We start from the raw sequence: 22682 nt of genomic DNA on the forward strand, positions 1-22682 counted from the left end.
GAAAAGCTGGACATGAGCCAGCAATGTGCACTCGCAGCCCAGAAGGCCAACCGTATCCTGGGCTGCATCACAAGAAGCATGGCCAGCAGGTCAAGGGAGGTAATTCTGCTCTGGTGAGACCCTACCTGGAGTACTGCATCCAGCTCTGGAGCCCTCAGCGTACGAAAGACATGGACCTGTTGGAGCGGGTCCAGAAGAGGGCCACAGAAATGGTCAGGGGGATGGAACACCTGTCCTATGAGGAAAGGCTGAGAGAGTTGGGGTTGTTCAGCCTAGAGAAGAAGGCTTCGGGGAGACCTTCTTGCAGCCTATCAGTATTTCAAGGGGGCTTATTCAAAAGATGGCGGCAAACTTTTTAGCAGGGCCTGTTGCGACAGGACAAGGGTGAATGGCTTTAAACTAAAGGGGGGTAGAATTAGACTAGATATAATGAAGAAATGTTTTACGCTGAGGGTGGTGAAGCACTGGCACAGGTTGCCCAGAGAGGTGGTGGATGCCCCATCCCTGGAAACATTAAAGGTCAGGTTGGACGGGGCTCTGAGCAACCTGATCTAGTTGAAGATGTCCCTGCACACGGCATGGGGGTTGGAGTAGACGACCTTTAGAGGTCCCTTCCAACCCAAACTATTCTATGATTCTATGATCTTGCAGAGGGCTAAACTATTGAAAGGTATGTGTTTAGCTCCAAGGTCCTCGTATTTCACATGAGTTGCAAGAATGTAGGAAAGAAGAAGTTGTTGAACTGTAATCCTTAGCCTTGTTGGTGAATTTTAGAAGAGTTTCTTGCCAGTATAATTTAGTAGATTTGTAGAAATGGTACTACTTTCCTGAACTCTTCTTCAATGCCCTTGCTGAGCTATTGCGTCTTGCTGCTGTTGCAAGTCCTTGCTTGTCAGTCAAATTGCCTACCATAGTCTGGCATCACTATTTATAGTTGGAGGAGTATCTGGTACTTTGCATGAGGTATTACATTAGCACAAATTATTGCTAGCTAGTGGTGACATTCACCTTGGATATGCCACATCATGATGTCATTTGCTATCCAAGGTACATGCAGTTTGTCAGATAAAGTCAGCTAGCATCTGGTGATCCCTGAAAGATGGAAATTTCCAAGCCCTAATAAGCCAAATGAATCTCCAATCAAAATTTAAACTAAAGCAAATTCAGTTTGTTCCCTGACATTCTGAAAAGTTTGATTAATTCTTCATCTTTTGCAGCATATTTTAAATTGCATATAAAAGCACTAAACACCATTTTCAGTAAGAAATAAATAAATATTTCAAAAGCACAACTTATGTGTGTATAAGCAAGTTAGTGAAAAGTATATCAGTTTATGAACATCCAATACAGCACTGATTCTGCAGAAACTGCCACTGTGCATGCTTTTTATTCCCAAGGAAAGGTCCTGCTTCTTCACTCATCTTTCACTAACTAGTAAACTACCCCACTGCATGTGCCATTGCTTATAGTACTTGTTTATGACATTCTCATCCATGGTGTGAATTTCTCAAAGTATGCATAAACATTTCCCAAAGTAAAAGTATATACTAAATGCAGTTTGCAAGACACTTTTCTGAGTAATAACTTCCAAGAACATCAACTACTGAAAGTGTGGCTACTAAGAGATGAAGCTGAGCAAATTAACAATTGGAGACCTCGCACTAATACAGTTATATTGTTTCCAGCGTCTGACCTAGGTTGGTTATTTTTATGCTTTACTACATCAAATGGTGAAGTAACGTTTATATGTGAGTAGTGGTATCATAGTATAGCCCTGAGTTTGGACTGAATTATTTTCTACTTTGTATATATAAGCTTTATTCTATTCAAGAGTTTTCACTAGTTAAACTAATGCTTGCATTAACAAAAGGCTAAGCCATCTGCACCACGGACCACTTTACATGCGATTCTAAGTCTGGAACTACTGCCTGTGGCCACCTTTGGGCTGTGTTACGTAAACCAGTGAAGCCAATGGAGTTAAAGTAGTGTTGGGCTGGTTTGTAGCAGAAGAGTGCAGGATGACAAGATGTCCATTTTATCTGCATACTTTTCCAGTAGTAGTGTATTATTATTTGACAGTTTCCTTCTGAGTTTGCATGAAGTACTAGCAATTTCTCTTTTCCTTGCTCTTTCTTTGGTTTCTGCTCAGGAGACAATTACCATTTTTAGATAAGAATAGTTCTATGATTCTGTAAAGTATGCTTAGGACTCATTTAAATTTGCTTCTTGGACTTCTTTTATACTTTGTTTTGTTCCCTTAACAAAAAGAAAAAAAACAGAAAACCAGAAAAGAAAGGGAAAAAAACAAAAACAACCTAAGTGATCAAATAGAGGAATCTTTTTCAAAATGCTGCATTTACAACTCTGTGAGGACTGGTAAGACCAATGGTCTTTGGCCCACAGCACTTATTTATTCACTGAATGTAAAGCAGTCAGTAGTTGTATTTCTAATCCATTTTTGTTTAGTGTGCATATTTTATTGCCAATTTTACTGCAATAAGCTTTTTAGATATATTAGAGGAAGCCATTTCAGTGCTTGCCTGATATTTTGTGAATACAGTTCAGAAAATTTTCTCTTCAGTATTCATTAGGATTGAAATGGACAAGTCCCTCTTTGTAGAGAAGTGCCATCATGAAGATTATTGATAAGGAGGTGTTCAACTTTTTAAACAAAATATTAATTCTCAAATACAAATTTCACTTCAGCCTCTCCCTAGCCAGTGTCAAATATTGTCCAAACCAAACTTCGAGATCTTAAACATTTTGGATAACCTTTTATTTCCTGTTATATTTTATTTTACTGCTTCTGCACTTTGAAGTTGTTGACAGAGTCAAAGAAAATATCTTGAAGTCCTACAAAAAAAAGATAATACATGCTACTTCTAGCTTTATGTGACACAGGAATAAATGATATCTCTGTACCAGTCACTAGCACTAATTAGTCTCCTTTCTTGAGAGTTTTAACAGAAAGAGTGAGAAGAGTGGATCTGGAGATGAAATTGTCCTTTTGTGACTTGAGGTGATTCTTCCATGTAAGAGCTGAGATACAGGCCAGGATGGTGAGTAATCTTATGATGTGGATTGTACCTATTAAATAAAATGTATTTTCTATTGCAACTCTTAATCTGATATATTTTTAAACTATGATATAATTATTCTAATTGATTTTATATGGATTGATTTTGATTTCCTGGATGTACATTTCCTACTGAATCTGAAACTCATCCAAAATAGAAATGATTTGGGTTTGGGGGTTTTGTATTTTGTTTGTTTCTTTGTTTGTTTGTTTTCTCCTCCAAGCAACACTATACAATTCTGTACTCTTATAATGTAATGCACATCTTTTCCCACTGTTATAGATTTCTAAGGAGCCCCAAACATTTAGACTCCTTTCACAGTGACAAGCTTCAAAGATGCTTGGTTGTCTCTTCGATTTTCTCCTGCTGTTTTGTATTACTACAGTAACTTTTTCCCTAGTTAAATATATCTGAGTAATTCTCCATTAGTATATTCAGCATGAAATTATTAATCCAAATTAAGGCTGACACAATGCTTCAAACAACAGATGAATGAACAATTGGCAATTAAGACTTTTAGAAGGGATGAAAACCTGAAATCCCACTTCACCAGAAGCACAAACTTGTTGAGCTAGAGAAATGTGCATTACAGTAATGAAACTGGATCCAAATGTTCCACCCAATAGCTAGAAGATAAAATAAGTGTGCAAAGGCTTTCAAAGAGAAAACATAAGAGGAAAGGGAGGGAGAGCCAGCAAGCTCTGCAATGTTTAGTTTGCACTGGAGATGTGAAGCTCTTCTCTCTGGAGCTCTTTTACAGAGGTCTGAGGTCTTTATGTATGGATTCATACCATTAGGCATTACTGTTCAGTTTCTACAGCTTCTAGAACTTACCATTTTTTACCATACAGGTAACAAGGATTTATAGACAGTGCTTTAGAAAGCGTTTCAAGATCTCAGAGATGCATTTTAGCTCTTATGCTATTATGATATGTTTCTAGATCCTCAGTTCTCACAGGAGCAAGTGGTTGAAGGATGATAACAATTTTGCTGCCTTTACTTCCTCTGAAGATTTTTTGGCATCAAATGAATGCTCATCTCATCCAGAAGCCCTGGTGGGGACTTCTATCCTAAATAAGGTGGGAAAATGCCCTCAGTTATGCATTATCTTTGAAAAAATGTATTCTCTTTTTGACTATAAACCTGTTTTTTCAGTTTCACAATGCATCTGCTATCCAAAGTTGTTAGCAATAGCACTGAGACTCTGTGTTAGGCAGAGCTTTGAAATGAAAAAAGCTTTAGCTTTTGTTTAATTCAGGAGGGCACAGAACTTAATAGTTTGGGATTTTTTAAAATATGTTTTAACAGAACACAAAAATAATTATCTCGAGCAAGATAGTTCTTTGAACAGAGAAAAGTTAAACCTTGTCACCAATAAATAAAAAAAAGGAATGTCCAGGGACTTGATGGCATCAGTAGCCCTGACTGTCCCTGTTCAGTGCCCGCGGCTCCCCCCACCCAGCCCACAGCACAGGACTCCATGTCAGCTCCCAGGGTTGACATCCCTGCCCCAGCAACACCGCAGCAAGACCAGTCTCCAGCTCCCCACAGCCCTGCCCTGCATGGCCATGGGCCCCGCCAAGCTGGTGGGCCCATGTCCTGGCCCATCCTCGCCCATCCCTGTCCCCAGGGAGGAGCCCAATGCCCAGGGCTGGGGCTGCCGCAGTGCCCCCTGGCTGCCCTGCTCCTGGCTGGGGGTGGGACGGGCACTGGCTGGGAGGCCCTGCCATCACCCACCTGGGGGAGCCCCCAACACTGCCAGCTCCTGGCCCCAGGGAGCCACCTGCCCCTGCAGTGCCTTGACAGATGCAGAGACAAGTATCTATAATTTATATATCACAGCCTTAAAAGCAGAACACCGCTACCAAATATGTGGGAAAATTTGGCATGGTATGTCTATGAAAGATCAATTTTAAGAAAGAGTTGATAAACTGATCAGAAATGCAGTGCCCTGACATCATGAATGTATGAGAAAGATTTCCCTCTTCTCCAGATATTTTTCCTTTTTTTCCAGTTCTGCTATTTAGTGCAGAAACTATCATTGACTTCGTGAGTTACGATTAAGTCTGTGGCCCATTCTAGGTTGCTACCACCATCTCTAAGCTCAGCACTGGATCTGCTCTCTGTGTTGCGTGAGCTTACACCTCCTTCTCCAGAGTCTCTGTCCCAGTTCAGTTCCACAAGCCTTCCCAGGGGCATACTGCAGCAGAGGATGCTCCATTCTCCTCCAGTAACCCCCCCCAAATTCCCTCTTCCCTCAGCCCTTCCAAATCCGACCCATGGGGCTGGATCCCAGGCTCATATAAATTTTTCACCCTGAGACTCAGCCATACCCTTTAAAAATCCTGGACATACTGTGCAGTAGATTGATACAGTTCTATCATCTATTGCAATGTGTTTGGCAAAAGGGATGTTACTACCAGGTAAAATAATCTGACCCACTTAGAAGCAGGAACTATTCTCATACTTCTAACAAACTCCTTTTCCTATGCCCCTAAATCACCAGCCCACTTTTCCTGGCCCAGTAGGTCTGAGTGTCGAGAATCCCCAGAGCTCCTTCGAAGAACACGATTTCCAAACAGCCCGGGATTTCACAAACTGGGTGGTGAAATAGCCATCACTGCTGCAGATATACTGCATATTCCTGCATGTGATTCCCTTCTGTAACTGCCCTGACAGATGGAAACATGTTCTCCTTTATAGCATTTACACCTGAAGGAATGTAGGCTTTACTATCCTACTTCCTATTTCTATCTCATTATTGAAACAGCTGTTTTATTACACTATTTACTGTCATGCCATTCTTAACTCAGATCTGGAGAGCACCTGCACCACCCACCCTCCTCCCCCCACCCCAGTGCAGAGCACCTGTGAAGTAGCTATATTTGAGGAAAACTAAAACCAGGAAAATTATGTACATTAGGGAGAGGCTGAGCTTCAGTAAGCCAAATCAGGGGGAAAAAAGTTTGCTTTTATATTTGTAACTGTGATTTATTTCTCAGTTTTCTGTCAGATCCTACCTCTATAGTGCAAGCTTTCCTGTAAGGCAAAGGCTTAGAAAATCAACTCTCTTCAGGTGGACAGCTTCCGCAACAATTCATTCCTATCTTTTCCATTTTCTTTCACTGTTTTCCTTCCTTATTTTTCAATTACTTGAACCTTCTCATCCAGGGTCTTGACTGAGCATGTACCTAAACATTTTTATTACAGAATACATTGATCCTGAAATAAGCTATTGAAATATTTATGTGGTGACCCTAGCACAAAACCAGTTTATGTAATAACATGACAAACAATACAGGTCAGTTTTATAAATGGGTGAAATTCAGGTCCCCTATCAGAGGTAAAAGCAAATGTTTAATGTGAAATGTTTATTACTGACTGATAATTATGGATTCCTTTTAAAGTTTTGAAGAGTGATGATTCTAACTAATTTAAAGTCCTACTCCCCAACTATAAGGTAATGGTGATGAAGAAGTTGTTTTTCTGTGCAGGAGGAAAGTTGATTCTGAAATCCCTACAAGCACAGAAAATTGGTGTCTTAAGAGAACATGAGCCACTGTTGTCATAAGAGCCATACTGTATAATATCTTTATGCATATGATTATAGGAATCCATAACTCAAAAAATTGGAATTAATCCATTTATTCCAAAATTGAGTTTAATGAAATAGCCATTCTTACACACAGAAAATCTCTGTTCAAAGACACTGATCAAATAATAAAGAGATTGGATGTAGTTACATTCATGGTATGAACATGCCAGGCTAAATCCATTGGTAAATTCTATTATAATTGTCTAGCACACAGTAATGCAGATGGTACTCAAAAGCAGACCAGCTAGCTGGCAACTCCTTACTCTGTGCAGGACAAGATGGGACAGTAGGAAGTAGCATCAGAAGTTCCCATTTCCGTGATGAGTTCTTCAGGCAGTTCTACCTACTATTTCCCCTGCTTAGGTTTGGGCCCATCCTTTCCCTGGATCTGCTCATGGAACAAAATATTCCTAAATAATTTTGGTTATTATGTTAGTCATATGTTTTCCAGAGGTTCATATACTGTGAATATTAAAAAAAACCCCAAACCCAAAAACGTCTTGCCTAAGAGAGAGAAAAGATGAAAAGGATATTTGAAGATGTTATTTAAATTGTTTTTCAATTACTATTACTCAATCAGACGTAGCAGAAACTGAAAATTACATTGACAAGATGATCTTGCGCTATCAATATATAAAGCTGGGGGAGGAAGGGAAAAGTAATCAGAAAAAAAAATGCACAAAATTGAAGTGACAATCTGATACTGTCAAAAGATCGTTATATTTGATATGGATCATTTGATGAGATACAGGCCAAATTCAGCCCTGGGGTAAACAGATGGAATGCACAGAGACTGGAAAAGTAACAACAGAATCTTTCATTTCCTTCTTATTTTGCAGCAAGAAATAGGATGTGCACTGCAACTACAGCTCTCTATAAAAGGTATGAAAAACAAGAAAGTCATTTTGTCTCTGATAAAGGCTCAAGAAAACATGCAACTACCTGAAAATATTTCATATCAAAGCAGAATTTATTTTCTTACCTTATGTTTAATTGTATAGTTTATTTTCCTGCCTGTTGCTATTACTATTAGGGTATTTTGGTTTGTCTCAAAATGTTGCATTCGGAGCTCCCTATTTTGTTTCCCACCTGTCCATTTGAGATGCCTTGGAAAGAAGGCATGCATATCTCATACAATCTCTAGCAAGGTAATACATTGAAAAGAGTGCATATCCCTTAATACAAAAAAGGAACAAGAATTTCCAGCTGTCAAGAGCACAAAAATGTAGTAGAATACATTAAAATAATATTGGTAAATTCTTTCTTTCCTCTGCCCTTTTTCCCCATCTGTGACTGGTCCTCTCTGTAGTTCAGGTGCACATGAAAAACAATCTGGCCACATGCAACCATTTGAGGGGGCAGTGGTGTAAACTCACATGCTTCTCAATCAGCCACATTTTGTAGTGGAAGAATTTTGAAGCACCTGCACTGTGGTCATAGATTAAGAGAAATTAGAGAGCAAAAAGGCAAAGTAGATTTCCCTCCCAACGAGGATTATTCCCTGTTGTCCATTTATTAGTGATATATCTGAAATAATGTTCAATGTTCCAAAATACCTGATGAGTGTTGGTCTTTAATGAGACCTCCGCTGAGTAACCTCTGTTTTCAAGAACAGTAACATAGCTATCCACCTTGAGTTTTAATCCAATCACCATCTATACACTTCAGTTTTCAGTTCTGAGTTCCTGTGGAACAACAACAGTTCATAGAATTGTCTCGACACATTGTTTCTGAATTAAAACAAATTCACAAGAGAATGTTTTAAATATCAGATTCTCTGTCTATTCTAGCAGGGCCTATAGGAATGGTGTTTTGTTTTAAGCGAATTTAAACTGTAAACCCCAGGAGGTCACTATATTTATTGGGATTCCTTTAGGATCGCTTTCAGGGAAGAAAAAGTAATCTCAAACCTCACTCAATAAAATAATAAACTACATAACTGTACAATGTTTCGTTTGTACTGGCAGGAACATGTTATATATATGACATAGAGCTTAGGGAATCTGTAACCACGTACAGCATTCTGTACACATAAACTTATTTTGTACATAGTGAGTGCAATAATTTCTATTTAAACCTCAGAATCAATAACAAAACCTGTTTCTCAGTTCTTGCAAGTTTATGCCAAAATCAAATTTTGTTTCTTGAATTATTTGGGGAAGACTTCTATAAATAAACTTTTGCTACATATGAGGTGGTGACAATTATGTACATCTTGCACATAACTTTGCCAGCTATAATCTGTAGGGTTCATATATTATGTTGTTTTCACATATTCTACTTAAAGTCCTGTGTTCTATGACAGAGGCGAGGATTCATCATGGAAGGGGTTTTAGATTATGTCTACCAGAACAATGCATATTCATGCTCAGGTAGCTATTACAAACTGTCTCTGGCCTATCCCCCTTAACTTCTTCAGGACTTCTTAGCTCACAACTACCCAGCAAAATAAGATATCTCTTAGATGGCTTAAAATAAAACTATTTTAGATAAAGGTCTTTTTTTTTTATGAGTATCAGCCAATATTTACTTTTTGTGAAGTATCACCTTATTTCTCAGTTTTCACCCCCTCTTATTACTTCACTTTTCTCCAAGTTCTTCAGACCAAAATCAGCCTAAATTCCTACAAAATCAGTGTGCTTGCTCAGTGGTGAGAGCCATCCATATCTAAGGGCATTCAGAGAACAGTTCAGAAGACCTAAATAAGGCCATGAAATAGAACCTGCCCTAAAGCAAACAAACAGGAAGCAGCAACAAGGGCTTAAACAGAATTTAAGTTCTTGATTATAGTATTTCCTTCCTTTTTGCTGATTTTGCTAGCCAAGTTGTTCTCTGAATTGAGACTATCACTGATTATTTCTTTCATGAACACGGAGGATAGTATGAATTTGCCAAAGGTAAATAGAAAAGAAGAATCTTGTATCTTCCCACCCAGGAAGGCATGATATTTGAGCAGAATTGTTAATTCTGTCATTTGTCAGCTGAACTGATAGAACCACAGGGGCATTGAGATTACTAGCAATGATTGTTTTGATAAAAAACATCTTTTTGATCTGTTTTTAATTATAATCAAAGGATAGGAATCAATTATTAGCTCAAACATCTATAGATATCTATTTTCTATATTTTATTAGTGTTCGCATACAGGAATTTGCTCACATAGTTTTCCAGAAAATATAACCTGGACTTTGTGGAAAACTTTCAAGATATAAATAATTTTATTTAATTTTAGCTATGTAAAATATAGGTTTATAAATCCATGAAAGTCATTGATATTCCCACTATTATTGAGAAAGTGAGAGAAAAATGCCTCCAAATGGTTATTATGGAAATGGCTTCCATAATTTTGAGGGCTGTGGTGAAACTGACAGTCCTGTAATTCACTAGGTACTCTTGTCATTTTCAGAGATGAGCATAACATCTGCTTTCTTTTAGGCATCAGATACCCCATCACTCAGTCACCACAACATTGCAAAGAGAATAAAGTGGCCTTGTAAAGGCATCAGCTAGCTCTCTGAGCATTCTTAGATGCATCCCAGAGACTTGTATATGTCCAGCTTGCTTTAGTGCTCCCTAACTTGATCTTTCTCTACTCTGCTTCTAGACACAAAGACTTGGGAGGGCTGGGAGCTGATCTCACCAGTGAAAAAAAAGGCAAAAAATACATTGTGTATCTCAGTCTTTCCTATGTGCTTTTTTTCACAAGGTCTGCCTGCTCATTTAGTATAATGATGATGTTTTTTCCTTGGTCTACCTCTGTTGCTGGTGTATTCACAGAAGACAATCTTGTCCTTCCTATCCTAATTTCATCCCTGAGTGCCTCGACAGTGCTTCTTTATTCCTCCTTGGAAGCTACTTCCCAATATCACCTTCTGTACACCTCTTTTTGGCATTTAGTTTCATGTAAAGGAGATCAATGCTTCCATAAAGCTTATGGCTTGAGTGGGAGGGTATTTCTTTTTTTGTTTTGCAGGAGTAAGTCATACCAACATCATAGCAATTTTCTTCCAAAAGGATTCTATTAATCTATTTCTGATTAAAAGATGAGTAAAGAGTTAGAGAATGTTGGCTATTTTAATGTTGATGTTATTATGAGAAAAGTTAAATCTTCATGAATTGGTGGATAATTTTATTTCTAATGTGCTATGTTAGTCCTGACTTGCCATTATATCTGCACTTTGGAAGTTTTAGTTTAGTGACAAAAGGAGCTATTTTTAAACAAGCAATCAGTCAAAACTTCCTTGACTTTCTAAGTTAGGTGAGTTTATGTATGCACTAATTTAATAAATGTCCAAAGATTCAGCAGCATTTCTATTTTTTCTGCAGTTAGACATTTAATGAAAGAAGCATCTGAAATCTTGGTCTTGAAATAGATAGCTTTTTGCTTTAGAGGGGTGTTGACTACAATTTATTGTATGTTTCACCAATGAAGTGTAAAATCTTAGCACGTTGCATGATATGATTGTTTACTTTTTTGGAATTATCCTTAGGTCACATTTCATGGAAAATCTACTTCACTCTGAATCTACCAGGATTCCTGTGTAGGAGGTGTTGAGAAGCTTGAAAATGTTTCCATAGATACAAAGCAGAGCCATAGCAGCAGCATTCAGCCAGGCCATACAAGCGTTGAGATGTTTTTCTTAACTGGCAATGGGCTGTAGAATTCTACCAAAATGGCTTTTGTCCAGTTCTTTTTTCCCCAGAATATCTTCACTGGTGAAAATTGGCACAGTTCCACTGGTATCAATGGAGTTACATGAGCTTAGAAACTTTAATGATGCTTCTAGATAACACTGTAAGGTAAGAGAATGCATCTACCTAAGCTCATATCCAGCCACTCTGCCAAACTTTATTTAGATATCTGCAATGTGTTTTCTATATAAATATTTTGGCATTATGGATGACTGAGTTTAATACCATTTATATTTAGTATAAAGTTACTAGCAGCAAAGAAAGTGAGTATAAATGTGAAGTTAGGATAACTTTTCCTTATGGAAGAACTCTACTTTTTCCTTTATTTTCTCTGTGTTCTGCTCTTCCTGCCAACAGTTTCACTAAGCTCCCCTTTTTTTCCTGTTTTATTTTCATGTTTAATACTTTTCCAGTGCCTCTGTATTTCTTTCACATACTCTTGCTATCCTCTCTTTTCTATTTCCTTTGCCTCTAGTATGTCCCTGTGAAGACCATAGGGACCTCCCTGAAATGAAATACGAAGACTTGATATTAAAGTTCATAATTGTTGTTGTTGTTTAATAGCTCTGCACTTCAGATACAGGCAAAAAGAAGTGGCTTATATTCTGAGCTCTTCTCACTGATCTCAAGATAAAATGGATAAATGGGGTGCGCCCTGGCCAGGCCCTGCCCTGCCTGATGCAGGAAGCCCCTGACCCTCCTGATGCCTGGCCCCAGGGAGCTGCTGGCCCCTGTGGCACCTTGACAGTATTGTTGTCTGACCGCACCTGAAGGAAGAATGAGCTGTTGTTTCCATTCTGCAAGTGACGGATGGAGTGATACCTAAGGTCAAGTTTCTGAAGATATTTACAAATATTTAAATTCCAATTAAAATTGCTGAGAATCATGAAAGTTTCCTTCAAAGCAGGTTAAAGAGTGGGGTTTTTTATTTGGTTGGTTGGTTTGGTTTCAATTTTTTCCTGTTATTTCTAAAATTGCAAGGCTTTTTCCTGCCAAAGTTATTTAAGGTGATCTCCATTCTGTTTATAATGCATTTGCATTGATTAGATTCTTCTCATTCAGCCATCGGCACCTGTTGATGCAAAGAAGGAGCAGTTTGCTCCTGCCTATGTCTTTAGCACGGTCTCTGCCTTTTGTGGCACACTTTGCTCCTATAAGTCACATGAGAATACGTGAAATTCTGTCAACAGACCAAAGTCATCTTTTTCTTCAGATATGCCAGTAGTTTTTCTCAGTAGTAATCATAACTTTACACCTTCTGTCTATCTAAATTTAATTATTAACACACCTAAAGGTAAAGGGTCTTGAAAGGAAGGAGGCTACAAGGTGCTGATAATACATGTTTTCTATAGGATTTCAAAAGAGGAAAGAAAATTACTGGAAATTGTTACAGGTAGAGTTCATAAATTAAAGAACACTTACTATTCAAAATTGATTTTTTTTTTTTCTTTTTTTGTGGTTTCTCTTGGCAGTTTCTTATGGTTCCTTGTGAGTAGTTCTCATCATACAAATTCCATTTTTTTCCCCCATCAGTTATTTCAGTGAAGTTGTTGTATGTAGTTGTTTCAACCTGGTTTTCCACATAGTTGTCTTAGGGATGGAACTGAATATGTGTAACATCTCCTGAATAGAGTATCAACATCTCACTTTTAGACAGAAGGGCAATGGCAGAAAATACTTCTATTATGTATTTTAAACTCTTTTCTCTAACATCTGTGGTCATGTAAATACTGATTGGTTAAATGGTGGGATAAAATGCCATCAGCTTGCAATAGGGATGAGTGGGTAAATATGGCAGTGTTACTTCATTCCATGTGGCCTATAGCTTTCAATTTAAAAATAGCAAAAAAGCATGTGAACATTAAAAAGGTGCATTAACATGTGCCCCTAGCTAAGTTACAATAAAATCCCTATTTAGTCCTTCCTAAGGAAAAGGTTCACCAGCCACTGAATTAGTTTGATATCATCCTGGATTTAACCTTCCCACCCCAGTTGTAAAATAAGATGCAAGGGAGGGGCTGGAAGAGAAAAATACCATCTAATTGAAATTGTAGTTTTGAGAAAAAGGTGTGCTAATAACAAGGATTTTTCCCTAGGGCTGTAAAATGACTGGTTAAGAGTTCATGTGTATAAAGAGGTCACTCTTCTGAAGTTTTTCATTCCAGAGTATGAAGTAAATGAAAAAGAGCAGTAGAGCACAGCAAGATAAAAACATGGGCCAGTGATCAGAAAGTTGATTATAATGTCAATAATGGTGTATTCAGTAATTTTTGCTGCCAGATGTCTTCAGTACATATAAAAAAAAAAGATGAAGAGAAAAAAATAAGCATGGAACAATACACATTGTTTATTTTGCAAAGAGCATATAGTAAACAACATACTCTAATGTGCATGTATCAGTGAATATTTGCTGTATAGCTCTACCTCAGGAGCTCTCTGCCCTGGTTCTGTCAAATCAGACAATACTGCCAATATATAAAGTGCAAAGAAAGAAGAAAAACAGGATTATATGGGCAAAATGCATGCACAGTGGTTTTTATATTGATTAACTTATTGTTACTGGCTTCTGAAGTAAAACAGCTGAGCTGAAATATTTATAGTATGGTAGGTATTTTAATCAGATCAGTCATTAGGGATTTTCACAGCAGGGAAAGGGTGGCTATTTAAATATTTTGTACAGATTTAAAACTCTCTTGGCTAGAGGCATTAGAATTTTGTTCTATACATATATTTGCAAAGACGTAAACTGTTATATATCCTATTGTGTTTTGTGGGGCTAATTATAACTCTTTGTTCTATGTGGCTGTTGCTTAGTCTTTTGCTCTCACTGTGCTTCTAGTAAAGTACATGAAAGAATGTGTACCATAAGGAATAGAGGAGTGCCACCATTGAAGTATTTGGGATGAAAACTACAGGCAAAAATAAAGCACAAACAAGGTTCTTTGAAAATACAAAACAGGATTTAATGAGGACAAGGATGTCCTTGTCTGGGTAACCAAGAAAAATTTCTTCTTCTAAAAGTTTATTTGTTTCTAACTAAACTTTCCAAAGTAAGAAAAATATTGCAAGCAACAGCATTCTCTATTTGAAAAAAAAAAAAAGAAACTCATCTTTTTCAATTTGGGAATGTGTTTCCAGGGCTACAACTTGGCAAAGTTTACTCCAAAATTTTTCACTTGCCCATGTGGAAAGTTGTGTATGCTGTCCCCCACCCCAAACTAAAATTTGGTCGCTTGTTTAATCACCGTTACCTGTCTACCTTCTTCAGATCATTATTCATGATGCTTGGACAATGCTATGTAATGTGATTTTATGTAAAAAATTGCAGTTGAACTTTGCTAGGTGTTTTGCACATATGCACAACAGAGAGACACCTGGTGACCCAAGAACTTCTCAGTCTTGGGCTTTTGTCCTATACATGTTTAAGTCTGTGCATAACAGTATTGATTTTACTTTCGGCAAGTTCTACTTAAAGTTAGGCATATAGATAACACTTTAGTTTTCATATCAAGAAGGGCCTATGTTCTTTTCTCATAGCTTACTCTATTGTTTGTCCAACAGTACCTTTGTTTGGCCACCAATATGAACACAACATGTGACATACTAGTGGGTGCATTTTTAGATTCTCAGTGCAAAAGAGGCCAACACACTAATTTTATTTGTCACAATGTGACAATAGTACCGCTGTGGGCATTTACTCCAGAAACCCTAATATGTGTTAGTCCAAGGTAATTTGTTCATGTGCATATCCCTTGAAAGTTGAGAGCTTTCACCTGACGAAGAACAACAGACAGTATAATTCATGGAAAAAAGATACCTTTCTTTTGTCTGCCTGGGAATCCTAAGCCTTTTCCCCTTACAGTGTTCAATAAAATACACAGGGTGTCCTGGTTTTGGCTGGGATAGGGTTGATTTCCTTCCTAGTAGCTGCTACAGTGCTGTGTTTTGGATTTAGGATGAGAACAATGTTGATAACACACTGATGTTTTAGTTGTTGCTAAGTAATGCTTACACTAGTCAAAGACTTTTCAGCTTCCCATGCTCTACCAACTGAGAAGGCTGGAGGTGCACAAGGAGCTGGGAGGGGGCACAGCCAGGACAGCTGACCCAAACTGGCCACAGGGACATTCCACACCATGTGACATCATGCTCAGTATATAAACTGGGGGAAAGCTGGCCGGGGGGGGCTGCTGCTCGGGGACTGGCTGGGCATCGGTCCATTGGTGGTAAGCAATTGCATTGTGCATCACTTGCTTTGTATATTATTATTATTATTATATTTCATTTCAATTATTAAACTGTTCTTATCTCAACGCACGAGTTTTCTCACTTTTAGTCTTCCAATTCCCTCCCCCATCCCACCGGGGTTGGGGCGGGGGGGGGAGTGTCTTCCGATTCTCTCCCCCATCCCACCAGGGGCCGGGGGGAGAGTGAATGAGCGGCTGTGTGGTGCTCAGGTGCTGGCTGAGGTTAAACCATGACACAGGGGAACTGAGAAGTTCAAAAATCAAGGGGGAATTGGGGAGCCCTTGCTGGCATTGACAGACTGGCAGACTACATAGATTTGCCTCTTAAAGAAATAGAATTCTTCTGACTTACATTTCACTTTTTCCACCCTCCAAAGCATAGGTGAAATATATTTGTGAAAGATTCTAGCTCTCTGAGTATGTCTGGCTGGCTTGTTTTATGAAAACTGTCTACTTACCCCTGTAGTTGCTATAGCCTCACAAAAAGATAGCACTAATCTCACTTGCTTGGCAAAAGAAGTTTTAAAGATGTTTTGATAGCTCTAATTAGCAGGTTTCTAGATAGGAGATTTCATTCTCTGTCATAGTAAAATTTATTGAATTCATTGCCTTCATTAACTTAAGTTCTTGGTTAAATCTGTACACTGATATTATCAAAGAATAGCATCCGTCTTCTGGCTCAATATATTTTATTAGATGTCAACAGGGCTTCTACTTTTCTGGGTTATTGCTAAAGCACATCATGAAAAAGGAAAAAGAAAACTTACTAAAGTGACAAAGAAAGGCCATTGCATAAAATTTTGCATTTTTCCTTGCTAAAAAGGCAGCATTACATGTTTTCTCCTTTGGAGGTCAAAGCATGAGATTTTGATCAGACCAAAATTACTTTTTGTTTAATTGTATGTAACCAAGTATAGTGACGATCTATTTGTTCATGTTAACAGGAGTGGATGTTTTATAGACAAGTAAATTTCATGGAGCATTGGATATATTTTCAGACTGAAAATTCCAGTCATCCATGAAATTAAAGAGAAAAGGGTTCCCTTTAAAGGGAAGTTTGGCAATTACAGATCCTATCCACCTCTTCCAGTATATTTTCCTATACAAGCTTTTTATCACTTTTAATAAACCTTTTGATATTGTATTTGTTGGTATTACCGGTTTAACTAAAGGTGTGATGGGTAGCCTGTTTAAATAATTCTGCTAGCAAGAGCCTGTGTAAATGTCACTCTGGAAAGCAATTTGCCGTACGTTTCTGAGAGTCAACCATCATGCAAGGTTTTAACTGTGTAAAGTCAGTCAAAAATACAGTAGGAGTTGCATGGATAAAAAAAATCCTATTCAGTGCTTTGAAAATGTTCCTTGCAAGGTCTCCTGGCTAATGTCATACTTCTATTTTTGAACAACTACAAATGCTTGAAGAGGTTCTGAATGTTTTATTTAAAGAAATTACAGACTGGTTCTGTAAAAATTTCCCCAAAAAAGTGTTTAAAGTTAGTCACAGAGGTCTGTAGTTCACACATCCATAAAACTCACCATATTTTTGAAGATGCTTTACGCTCCCAGAATTTACGTGATTTCAATAGAAACTGCCGCAGATCTTCATACCACTTTGAGTGTTGCATATCAAGCTATTTCCTTCTAAACCCGTTTAGAAGGACAGACCAAACTGCTGATCACATTTTCTCTTCACTAGACAGACAAATTGAATAAGATCAAGACACTCTTTAAGTAAAGCCAGGTTGTCACACATACAAAATCAGGGCAAGGGGATGTCTTTATATGAAATTTTCTGTAACTTCTGATATTGTCTGGTTTTGGAGCACTTGGAATGGAGGAATTTTCCATTATCTCACAAGAGGGAAAAAACTGGCTTTTGGATATTGAAGAGAAGTATTCATGTAAGTCCTACAACTCATTGTAACTCCAGCTGTCAGCAGTCCATCTGTTTTCCCTGCCATCATAGCTCCAGTAGGTCTGCCAAGAACATAATGCAGTCTGGCTCCATACACAATCCTCAATCTTAGCTTCCCAATGCAAAAGAGTAATCAATAAACCTGATTGAAAGTTGTTAAAAAAAACCCTTTTTGTGAAAAAAAATGCTTCCTAGTTGGATTTCAGCTGTTCTGTGTATTCCCCACACTGAAACAGAAGATATGTCATCCTTCCTACGTCGCTGTAATTTTTACATAATACTAGCTAAAAAGGCATGCATACCTAACTGTATTCTGTAGTCCCAAAGTGTATTTATAGATGATTTAGTGTTTCTGAGTGGATTCTTTTCTCATTTCAGTTGTGAACTCCACCCCCACCTCAATTAGGGCTGAAAATAGATCGCAGAATGTCTACATTATCACAGGATGGAAGTCATGTTCTTACCAGCCCTATTAAATAAGAAACGTGTTTTGCTGTCTTACTTTAGCTTCCTATATTGTGCAGTTTTGGCAGCCCCAAAAGCCTCTGTGTTTTCCTGCAACAGCCTTCTCAGATACTTCCCATTTCTTAAATGGAGGAATGACCACAGTTACAAGACTTCCCCCATGCACCGCAGGGGATATGGTTTGAATTGCTTCTTCTTTCTTACTCATGTACAGGACTCCTTGAGTGTCACTGAAACACAGTACAGGAGACTATATAAGTCTACGAACCTACGTTTTGTAGCACTTTGTGTTTGAATGAAGGAATTAAGTATTCAATACAGTATCCAATGTTGCTCTACTTTGTCATTTTCTGTCATTATAGAAGAGATGGTTCCAGATTGTTGTATTTGGGGGGTGGGAGGTGTTGCAATTCTCTTCTGTTAACAAAAGTTGTACTAGCTAGGTTTTCCTTCTATTTCAGACCCATGCAGAAACCTTTGCATACTGAGACAGTCATTCTATTGTGTATATGTATGTAGTTTGCTACTCATGAATGCCTATGATTACATTTACTCTGTAAAATGTAAGGTAGCCAAACTGAAACTGTGGACATTAACAATTCCATATTCGTGAAGTATTTGTCAAATATATTGCTACTTTTCAGAAGTAAAAAAAAATTACAAACAATAATTTTAAATTGTTGATACCTTTAAGGCTAAAAAGAGCTCAGATAGCATCCTGAAATTAAAATAACAGAGATCATCTCAAAGGAATTGAACTTTTTGTACAAGATGGGATAGAAGTGTAGTATAGGAAAAAGACAGTGATAATATTAATAAAAGATAGAGATATTTCTGAAAATTCCATCTGAAACTTTGTGATATGAAGTTACTAGTTTATAAGTTGCTGGCAAGCCCCACAAGACACTGACATGGATCACTGATAATCATAGAAGATTGTCCTTTGTCCTTTTTGTGTTTTCAGGGAAGGCTTTTCATGCTTTCATATCAAATTACTGGCCCCTTCAACTCAAACTTCAGATGCGTTCTGATTACCTTTCTTACCAAAGTGAAGCACCAGCAGGATGAAAAACGCTATGAAGGGTAGTTGTCATGGATGGTAGTTTCATTATCAAAGATTAATGTTTTGTTATTTTCAGGTTTCTTTTAGAAGGCATGGCATATATTTGTAAGGAAAAAGACCCTCAAGATCAAAATCTATTGAAATGTGAAGAATGATTTGCAATTATTTACCTGTGCATGTACTATTTATATGCATAGACATTCAACAGGAAATTAAAAAAAAGTTAAATATTTTCTACAAAAGCTACAAATTTTAATATATTGAAACAAAACCAAAGCATGCTCAAAATTTAGTGTTGTCTTTTTGCCTTATTAGTTCTGTAGGTATTTCCAGTTTTCTCTCTGTGTCAAAGATGTCTTATGTAGGCATGGTCAATAATTTAAGGCCACACTTTTAAAGATATTAAGGTATTTGCATGCTTTAGAGAATGCTATTAACTGACTGCCTGAATTTTCAGACATATAAATGTCTTGATAAAAAAAAAAACAAAACAGTAATACTTTGCCACTTAAGATGTTCAATGGAAAAATATGTGACATATTATGAGGTACTATGATAATAGATAAAACACCAGTGCTTCAGATAGATAGATCCTCACTTGGTGGTAAAGCTTTACTGAATTTGGCAATGCTTCACTGAAATAAATGAAATCATATTGATTCATGGTAATTGAGAAGCTGGCTAACAAGTTCACTATATAAATTTTCTATACAGTTTTATCTAGTTTAAGGTCATGCTTCCTAAATGCAATTTCTTTTCCTTCTGGTACTTCCTCCATGCTCTAATCAGTTTTATCATAAATTATAATGGTTTAATTGTAATCTGTAGAGGCTAAAATATTTCAAATATCAAAATTGGAAACTGAATCTGATGTTGCATACTAATAGTATCACTAGATTTGGATATTAAATACAAGGGGAATTCCTGCAAATACATTATTTTATTTTTTAAAAGAGTTCTTAAATGAGAGCCAGAAGTAATAGAGGAGATGAGGTTCCATTTTTGATCAGTTCTTTCAAAAAATTAGCAATTCTCAAAGTAAAGGTAGTAGTTCTTAGCATGGTTGATTTACATTGGTACAAGATGGGACGAAAATTATTTTTTCCTTCAAACTTGTTAGCTAAAGTTGTAACCCCATTTCACCGCATCCTAACCATTTGAAATCACAGGAGCTCTTGATGGGTAAGCTTCAGGGAAAACCCCAAGACCATCACGCATAAACCCAGTGCTCTGTATGTATGTAAGAACGCTGGAGTTGGAGAGCAGCTTGTCAGGTAAAGTACATTTGTGCCTGCTTATTAGAACTGCTGACACTGAATACCAGAGGCAGGAAATAAAATAAAAAAGCCCCATGGAGTCAGAACCATGGAGTCAGAACTTTGACTAGGATAAATCAAGCTCAACAAAGCAGTGTACTCTGTTCAAAGATCTGTCCTTAAGTTTTTCAATTAACTTATGTGTACTTGTCAGCCTGTAACAAAACTTTTATAAAAGTACAGTAACTGTGTTCATATAAAATCAATAATTCAGGTTAAAAAAACAGGAAACAAGAGTCCTGCTTATTTCCCAGAAGAGGCCTTTGGCTTTACCTTTTCAGCGTCTACATAACACTCCTAGATCAACCATCCTTGAGAGAAGAGTAATTTCATTTGCTTCCTCTCTCATTGTCTTTGAGTATCCAAAAGCTAGGCAGGCCCCTGCCTGTTAATAAAGACAACTGAGGTTTGAGTTTAATTAAGCAATTAAACTCTATTGCTTTCTAGTATTTGAAGCTATGAACAGCTGCTGAAACTGATTAAACAGTAAGGCAAAGCTTGAGGTGTTTGATCAGTCCAAAAAGTCATTTTATGCCAAGTAAGGAACAAAGTGATAAAGATTATTCTTGTCATTAGATAACACATCATAGTATAAAAATAATAAGATGAGTTCCTTCCACTCTGAGATTTTGAGGAGTAGTCCTAAAGTTTCTTTCCTGGACTGTCTAGAGAGATGCTAGTACACAAATGTCTGCATTTACTAGCCTCACAAATAAAATGGAATGTACTGACTCTTTTTCTTCATCAGTCAAATCGAGGCTACTTTAAGATGAAAAATCCATTGCGGAAAGTGTAATACATACCCTGTTTTGTCTTGAATATTGAGCAGACTATTCTTGGGTAATATTAAAACTGAAAAATAGCAGTAGTTCTCTGAAATCATTACTAGATAAATTAAACTAAAGTAATGCAATGACCATGCAATGCACTGATGTTTAGGAGAAAATACTGAAATAATCAGTCATGTCACTTACATTGGTCTAGCTCTTTTCCAAACAAGGTATCCTGTGCAGACATTAAAAAATGCAACCTCTCAATATCCCTCCAAACCATATGTTGTGGTTTAAGCCGGCAGGCAGCTAAACACCAAACAGCCATTCACTCACTCCCTGCCTCCCACAGTAGGATGGGGGAGAGAATCAGCAGAGTAAAAGTGAGAAAACTCGTGGGTTGAGACAAGAACAGTTTAATAACTGAAATGAAATATAATAATAATAATAATAATATATGCAAAATAAGTGATGCACAATGCAATTGCTCACCACCTGCCAACCGAAGCCCAGCCAGTTCCCAAGTAGCGGTCACCGCCCCCCAGCCAACTCCCCCCAGTTTATATACTGAGCATGATGTCATATGGTATGGAATATCCCTTTGGCCAGTTTGGGTCAGCTGTCCTGGCTGTGCCCCCTCCCAGCTTCTCGCTGGCAGGGTATGGGAAGCTGAAAAGTCCTTGACTAGTGTAAGCACTACTTAGCAACAACTGAAACATCGGTGTGTTATCAACATTGTTCTCATCCTAAATCCAAAACACAGCACCGTACCAGCTACTAGGAAGAAAATTAACTCTATCCCAGCTGAAACCAGGACAGCATATATGCATTTACTCTGTTATTTAATAGTTTGAAAAACTGAGGCATACAAAGCATAAATGATTTGCCCAGGTTCATTGAAGTATGCCACACCTCTAAGACCAGATCTGCATATGCTTTTAGCTGAAGTGCTGTACTTTAAATATTGAACAATGCATCATTTCTGATTGAAACTGTGAAATGCTAGGTCTATGTAAAAACACCAATTTGCATATATAATACATATTTTGTACATGAAATTGTATGTTTCATGATATTATTTGTGCATATGTTGAAGTCACAACTTAGGTATCTATTTTAGTCAAAAGAAGATTTTTTCAGAGGCAATTTTCGTGAGCAGATGGAAAGAATGGAAAATAGCTCCAGTTCATGTTCATGGTAGCAAGGAATACTTTATTTCTCTTGGCTGTGACTGCATGGATTTTTTTTATTTCCTCTTGAAGACCTGAGAATTGCTTTACTTTGCCAAACTGAACAAATGAGTGAAATAGCTGAGTAGTCTTTGGCTCACATACTTCAAAGTTTGAATTAGTTTTCATATCATTATTTTTCTCATGTTTTAACAGGTTAGATTCACTCACAAACTAGCTTGTATGCTGTACAGAGAGAACTTAATGTGCTCCCAATCAAGAGCTTACTTATTTCTAATCAATTTAATGTAATTAAATACTAGCATGCAGCTTCTTTCACATTACCACCTTCAATTTTGTGCAGCTCTTTGAT

This window comes from Pygoscelis adeliae, unplaced genomic scaffold (assembly GCF_000699105.1).
Source record: "Pygoscelis adeliae isolate BGI_AS28 unplaced genomic scaffold, ASM69910v1 Scaffold6, whole genome shotgun sequence".
Taxonomy (NCBI): Eukaryota; Metazoa; Chordata; class Aves; order Sphenisciformes; family Spheniscidae; genus Pygoscelis; species Pygoscelis adeliae.